General features: G+C 28.4%; 3 non-coding genes across 3 annotated transcripts; all 3 read left to right on the forward strand.

Moving 5' to 3' along the window:
• Positions 1-108: 108 nt before the first annotated feature.
• TRNAV-AAC (transfer RNA valine (anticodon AAC)) lies at positions 109-181 on the forward strand. The gene has a single exon. It is a non-coding gene; the product is annotated as a tRNA-Val (tRNA).
• Positions 182-473: 292 nt separating this feature from the next.
• Positions 474-546, forward strand: TRNAV-AAC (transfer RNA valine (anticodon AAC)). The gene has a single exon. It is a non-coding gene; the product is annotated as a tRNA-Val (tRNA).
• Positions 547-1,844: 1,298 nt separating this feature from the next.
• On the forward strand, positions 1,845-1,917 carry TRNAV-AAC (transfer RNA valine (anticodon AAC)). Its single transcript has one exon. It is a non-coding gene; the product is annotated as a tRNA-Val (tRNA).
• The last annotated feature ends 4,192 nt before the right edge of the window (positions 1,918-6,109 follow it).

A 6,109-nucleotide genomic window follows, 5' to 3' on the forward strand; every position in this document is an offset into this window, starting at 1 on the left:
CGTTCAATCTTGATTGTAAAGTTTTGTCACAAGAAACTCTGTATCTCTGAGCTGCATACAAAATTGGTCCTTCGTGCAACTTTTTGATGATTTTTGTTTTACGTAGCAGTTTCCGTGGTGTAGTGGTTATCACATCCGCCTAACACGCGGAAGGCCCCCGGTTCGATCCCGGGCGGAAACAGTTAAATTTTTGTTGATTTTTTTTACTGCTGATTATCCTGTTATTATATGCTAAAAAATCGGTATTCTTTTAAGGTTTGTTCAATGCCTAAGATACATAATTGCTTTTAAGGAATTCAGGTCCTTTTCATAAAAAAACTGATGATATTCCTTTTCATAAAAAGCTGATGATATTCTCATATGTTGTGACAACCTTAGGGTAACACAATCGATAGGTGTAAAGGGTTTTTGTACGGACGCAGATTTGAAAGTGATTTTTATATTTTTCAAAGTCAAGATAATTCAAAACATACGTTTCCGTGGTGTAGTGGTTATCACATCCGCCTAACACGCGGAAGGCCCCCGGTTCGATCCCGGGCGGAAACAAGTTAATATTTTTAACTTTTCTCTAAAAATCTGTTAATAATATTGGACAAAACGACGACAGTGTAAATTTTACACTGTAAAATGAACTAACAGGAAAAGGTCGGAATAATGAGAGACTTAAGCTTTGAACCAAATGAGATAATCACAAAATATAAAAGGCATATGATAGATAGATAATTGCTCAGTCTATGAAATGAGAGTTTCAAAATGGTTCTACGCCTTTCAGGTGCCTACTTATGGGTTAGCAAAGTTGAAATTTGTGGAAAAATCAATTTTATGGGAAGTGAAATAAAATATTTTTTAAAATTTTGTATGTTTCTTTTTAAAGGCTTTTATGATTTATTCCAGAAAAGATTAAAAAAATTTTTACTTTTAAAAAAAAAATTTTGGTTGGTTTTTCACGGTCATATGTCATTTTTGAAACCATGTATTTTTTCAAAATTTTACCTCTAGAAAAAAATGGGGCAAGAACGGGCAGCTGGAAATTTTTTCATTAGATAAAGGAATAATCAAAGAACTTATTTTGAAAATATGGCAAATATAGAAATTTATATTTTTTTTTATTTTCCTTCAAAGTTGAGAAATATTGAAAAAATGGATAGTTGGTAAATATCGATTTATCTGGACAAATATAAAGCAAACAGTACAAGTTTTGTTTATTCTTTTCCTAATAAATATATCTATCAAAAGAATCAAAAATAATGTCGATCAGTTATATAGTTTTCGATATATTGTATCTGAAAGCGGACCAAATTACCTAAAAATTTTCTGTTTTTTTGAAAACTGAAAATCAGGCTATATCTTCTGAACCAAAAATCTGATTGTAATAAGAGTAGCATTTTTGAAATCGTTCGACAATTTACTGTAAAAGAGGTTTATTCAATATTTTTTAGGCACACATGAAATTTTGTTTTTTGCAACCTCACTTGTTCTACGGGCGCCACTGTGACACGGTTATCTGATCTTAGTTGTCAGATCTGGCAATGTACTGACCATGAAAAATTGTTAGCAGAAGGTACATATGACAATAATGTCATTGTCTGATGTATAAACTTCGTGTCTGATAATTATCTTACAATAATATGACAATGGCGAAGTGATGTGTTCACACGATTGTCAGATGTCTTACAATATTGTCTTACAATGTACTATCAATGCTTTTTCTGCATAGGTTTAGAATAAACATTATAAATAATTGAAAAAGGATGGTTTTATTGCATCTAAAGTGGTGTAATTGTAATTCGAAATAGTTTTTTATTGATTAAATAAGTTTTTTTTGTGAACTTTTGCGACTATAAGTTTCCGTGGTGTAGTGGTTATCACATCCGCCTAACACGCGGAAGGCCCCCGGTTCGATCCCGGGCGGAAACAGTAATATTTTTTTCAGCTTAAATTATTAGTTTTGTTTGCAACAAATCTTGTTATAAGATTACTTAAACGATTTAAATTTATTCCCCACCTTAATTTACAAGATGCCAACACTACATATAATTTTCAATATTTTATTTCTGTACATACGACTATCAGACTAGACCAGTTATAAACTCTTATATCTGTGAAAACTAAAATTGTTCCTTGTGATTTCATTGAAAATTCATTAAGAATTCTGTTTGCATTTTGTTGTCAAAAGACTTTTATTTTAATTTTGCAAAATATTTCTATAAACTCCGTAAAACACTGCCAATGTTTGTTTAAGCAAAAAAGACATCATCATGTTGTAAAAGTAGTTGAATGAATGAATGTGTGACTAAATCGTTATTGTATCTTTAATAGTACAAGGCATACATGTGCCAGAAATCCATAAGATACTCGTACATCTATCTATCCATATAAACTAAACAACTAAGTATTTGTTGCATGTGTGGTATGAAGTGCTGTTTTGTGGATAATAGTTAAATTATGTTGGCATTTGAATCAAGGATTTATACACATCAAACTATTTTAAATGTAGACACATGAAGTCTTGAGGGAATATTAAATATTATTAAGAAATTGATTTGGTAGAAGGAAACACAACTAAATACTTACTGATGTTGATACAACAGTCTAGCCAATACAAGCAACTAGGGATTTTATCATTTAAATGTGGTATTTCGTTTTGGTAATTATGTATATTTGAACTGTTATTTAGTTTTTGTATTGATAGTTTTATTAATAAGTATTTATTTAATCCAACAATCCAGCAAAATTTTACTGAAAGTGGAAACGATCCAGAAAGTATTTTACAAAAAGTTGACCATTGGGATTTGGGAAAGTAGATCTTCACAGACATACGAATATGCCAATTATTAGCTGATTTTCCCGAATAGTCATCTTCGAAAATCCGCACATTGTCAGCAGTAATACGAATATGTCGCAGTCTGATAATAATTATTGCCAACTTGCTAATTCCGCCCTGCTCCAAATTAATTTTTCTGTTCTTTCTCTCTTTCTCAAAAAAAAAAAGCTTTGCGTATTAGTTCTGCATTGCTTTCCAATTTAAAAAGTTTTAAAATTGAAAACAAAACTAATGACCCTGATGGTCAAACTAAATAAATATTGTGCAATTTTCATTAAAAACCAACTAACTTTTCAATAACAATTTCTTTATTCTGGTAGAAAAGAAACTTTTAAAGGAAATAAATTAATATTGACAATATTAGAGAGAAAAAAAAGACATTAAAAAAGTATCTTTAGCAGAAATTGTATTCTAAACCAATACACAATTGAAACAAAAACAAAAATAAAACTTTAACTTCTCCACATGCTGACTATTTCGCACAATTAATTTTTATATGTAAATTAACTAAAACTTAAAGAAATTCCGAATGTCCTTCATCAATATAAACTGTCTCATAAAAAAGTTTATTATTTTTTTTTCGTCTTTTTGTGCTGCTTCAGCTAATAAAACTACTGTCAACCATGCATGATGAACAATGTCAGGGCATGAGCTATGGCAGGACATATGAGAATGTTAAGAACTATTCCTCACTCACTCTACTCGTGTTGATTGGCTAATAAAAAAACAACATTTTGTCACAAATGATTTAATGAATTTCAACAGAATTTTTATAATAAATCTGAACAAAGAAAATTAAACACATTGTAAAATGTTTGTCTCCGTATTAAAAAAAATATATATATCTAGTATGTGAGTAAAAGATGTTAAAAGAAATAAAAATATTTCATATAATATTCCAGACACGTTTTTTTCAAACAAATGTATGAATATTTTCACACAGGATGACCTCAGAAACGATGAAATAGAATTTGTAGCACATTAAGGAAAAAGCAGATTATGAATGAGCAAATATTTTTGTGTGAAGAAACTGAATTAGAGTGTGAAATTATGCTAAAATTAACCTTTAAACGAACTTCTTAAAATGGTTTTCAATAGAAAAATTCCGGACCCTAAGTTATTTTGTCAGTTTGCAAATGTGTATTTCTACTACTTTTTCTACTAAAAACCCTAGTATTTCTACTACATAGTAAAAATAGTACTATTTTAAAAAAGTAGTATTTCCACTATTTTTTATAAACGTTTATTTCTGCTACTTTGTTAAATACCATTTCTACTACTTTTTGAAAAGAGTAGTAGAAATACTATTTTATAAAACGAGTAGCATTACTACTTTTGTAAAAAGTAGTATTTCTGAGACTTTTTTAAAAAATTATTATTTTCACTACTTTTTTAAAAAAGTAGTTTTATACTACTTTTCTGAAATAGTAGTATTTCCACTACGTTTTAAAAATGAACTATTTCTACTACTTTTTTAAAAACGTCTATTTCTGCAATTTTTTAAATACCATTTCTACTACTTTTTTAAAAAATAGTATTTCTGCTACTTTTTTAAAAAAGTATTATTTTCACTACTTTTTTAAAAAAGTAGTTTTTCACTACATTTTTAAAAAAGAGGTATCTGTATTACTTTTTTAATAATAGTAGTAATCTACTACTGTTTAAAAATAGTGGTATTTCTACTACTTTTTAAAAATAGTAGTATTTTTACTCCTTTTCTATAGTATTATTTCTGTAGTAGTATTTGTACTACTTTTTTTAAAAAAAGTATTTTCACTACTTTTTTAAAAAAGTGGTATTTCTACTACGAAGTATTTCTACTACTTTTTAAAAATAGTTGTATTTCTACTACTTTCTAATAATAGTTGTAGTTCTACTACTTTTCTAAAATAGTAATAATTCTACTACTTTTTTGAAAATAGTTGTATTTCTACTCCTTTTCTAAATTAGTAGTATGTATTTCTACTACTTTTTTAAAAAAGTAGTATATCTACTGCATTTAAAAAAAAGTATTCCTACTTCTTTTTCAAAATATTACTATTTCCATTACTTTTTTAAAATAGTAGTATTTTTACTACTTTTTTGAAATAGTAGTATTTCTTCTACTTTTTTCGAAAAAGTAGTATTTCTACTATTTTTTTTAAACAACTACTTCTAGTATTATATTTAGTACTTTCGAAGAAGTAAATTCATGAAAACGTTTCTATTTATTGATCTTTAGGTCACTTTTATATAAAAAACAATATTTATTTTATTTCCAATGTTTCGCTACTGCACTGAGGATCGCATTCAGTGAAAAATCGTTTTTACTTAAGTGTATAAAAGTGACGTAGTATTATTTCTATTTTTTACTTTTTCGAAAGTAGTAAAAATACTACTTTTTCTGAAAAGTATTAGAAATACTACATTTTTTTTTTTAAATATGACACTATCACAGTTTTTATCATGAATTTGCTTCACCCTAATATTTTTACCCATTATTCGTTCAAATTTCAAAAAGTGCCAAAATGCATTTGATTTTTTTTAGAAGAACTATAATTGCATTATTTTCTGGGAACTCAGTTTTTTCCGTTTTATCCCCTTAAAACTACAAAATTCCAAAAGTACAAGAATCAAAATTCCAACATAATCTGGAAAAATTCAGATTGTGTTTGATTTAAAGACACCGATTCAAATTGCCAAAAATCCCTGCTTAGTGGATCTACACATCGGGAGAGGTAGCTCAATACAAATTTTCAAGATATAAACATTTTCAAAAGTTCAAAATTGTGGACAAATTTTGTATGGGAAAATTCGCAAATGGACCGAATGCTCATCGGTCTATAACGGACATTTTTTGTGTTTTATATATGTACTAGTTGATCGGACCGGCTTCGCCCGGTAGCATTTATTAATGTTAGTTCTTCAAGTTTCTCCAACCCACGAACACCAGCCTGTTCTTATTTATTAGCAAATAAAATATCTAAATTTGTACTGCATACTTTAGGGTGCTTTTTTATTACAGTTGACTGGACTCACAAAAAAAGAATTTCCGAGTTTTACCCGGAATTTTTTAATTTTTTTTCTTTACAAACCATCTCCTGAAAATTTCGAATCGAATAAAAAAAATCAGCCAAATCGCTCCAGCCGTTCTCACGTGATGACATTACATACATGGACCATTTCACTTTTATATATATAGATATAGATTTATTGCTTTTATAAGATGATTGAAATGTTATTAAACCGTTCAATGAAGTGCATTGACCTTGACAATATTTTGAATACTCTGCTGTCATTGAGTAG

This window comes from Calliphora vicina, chromosome 2, assembly GCF_958450345.1.
Source record: "Calliphora vicina chromosome 2, idCalVici1.1, whole genome shotgun sequence".
Classification (NCBI taxonomy): domain Eukaryota; kingdom Metazoa; phylum Arthropoda; class Insecta; order Diptera; family Calliphoridae; genus Calliphora; species Calliphora vicina.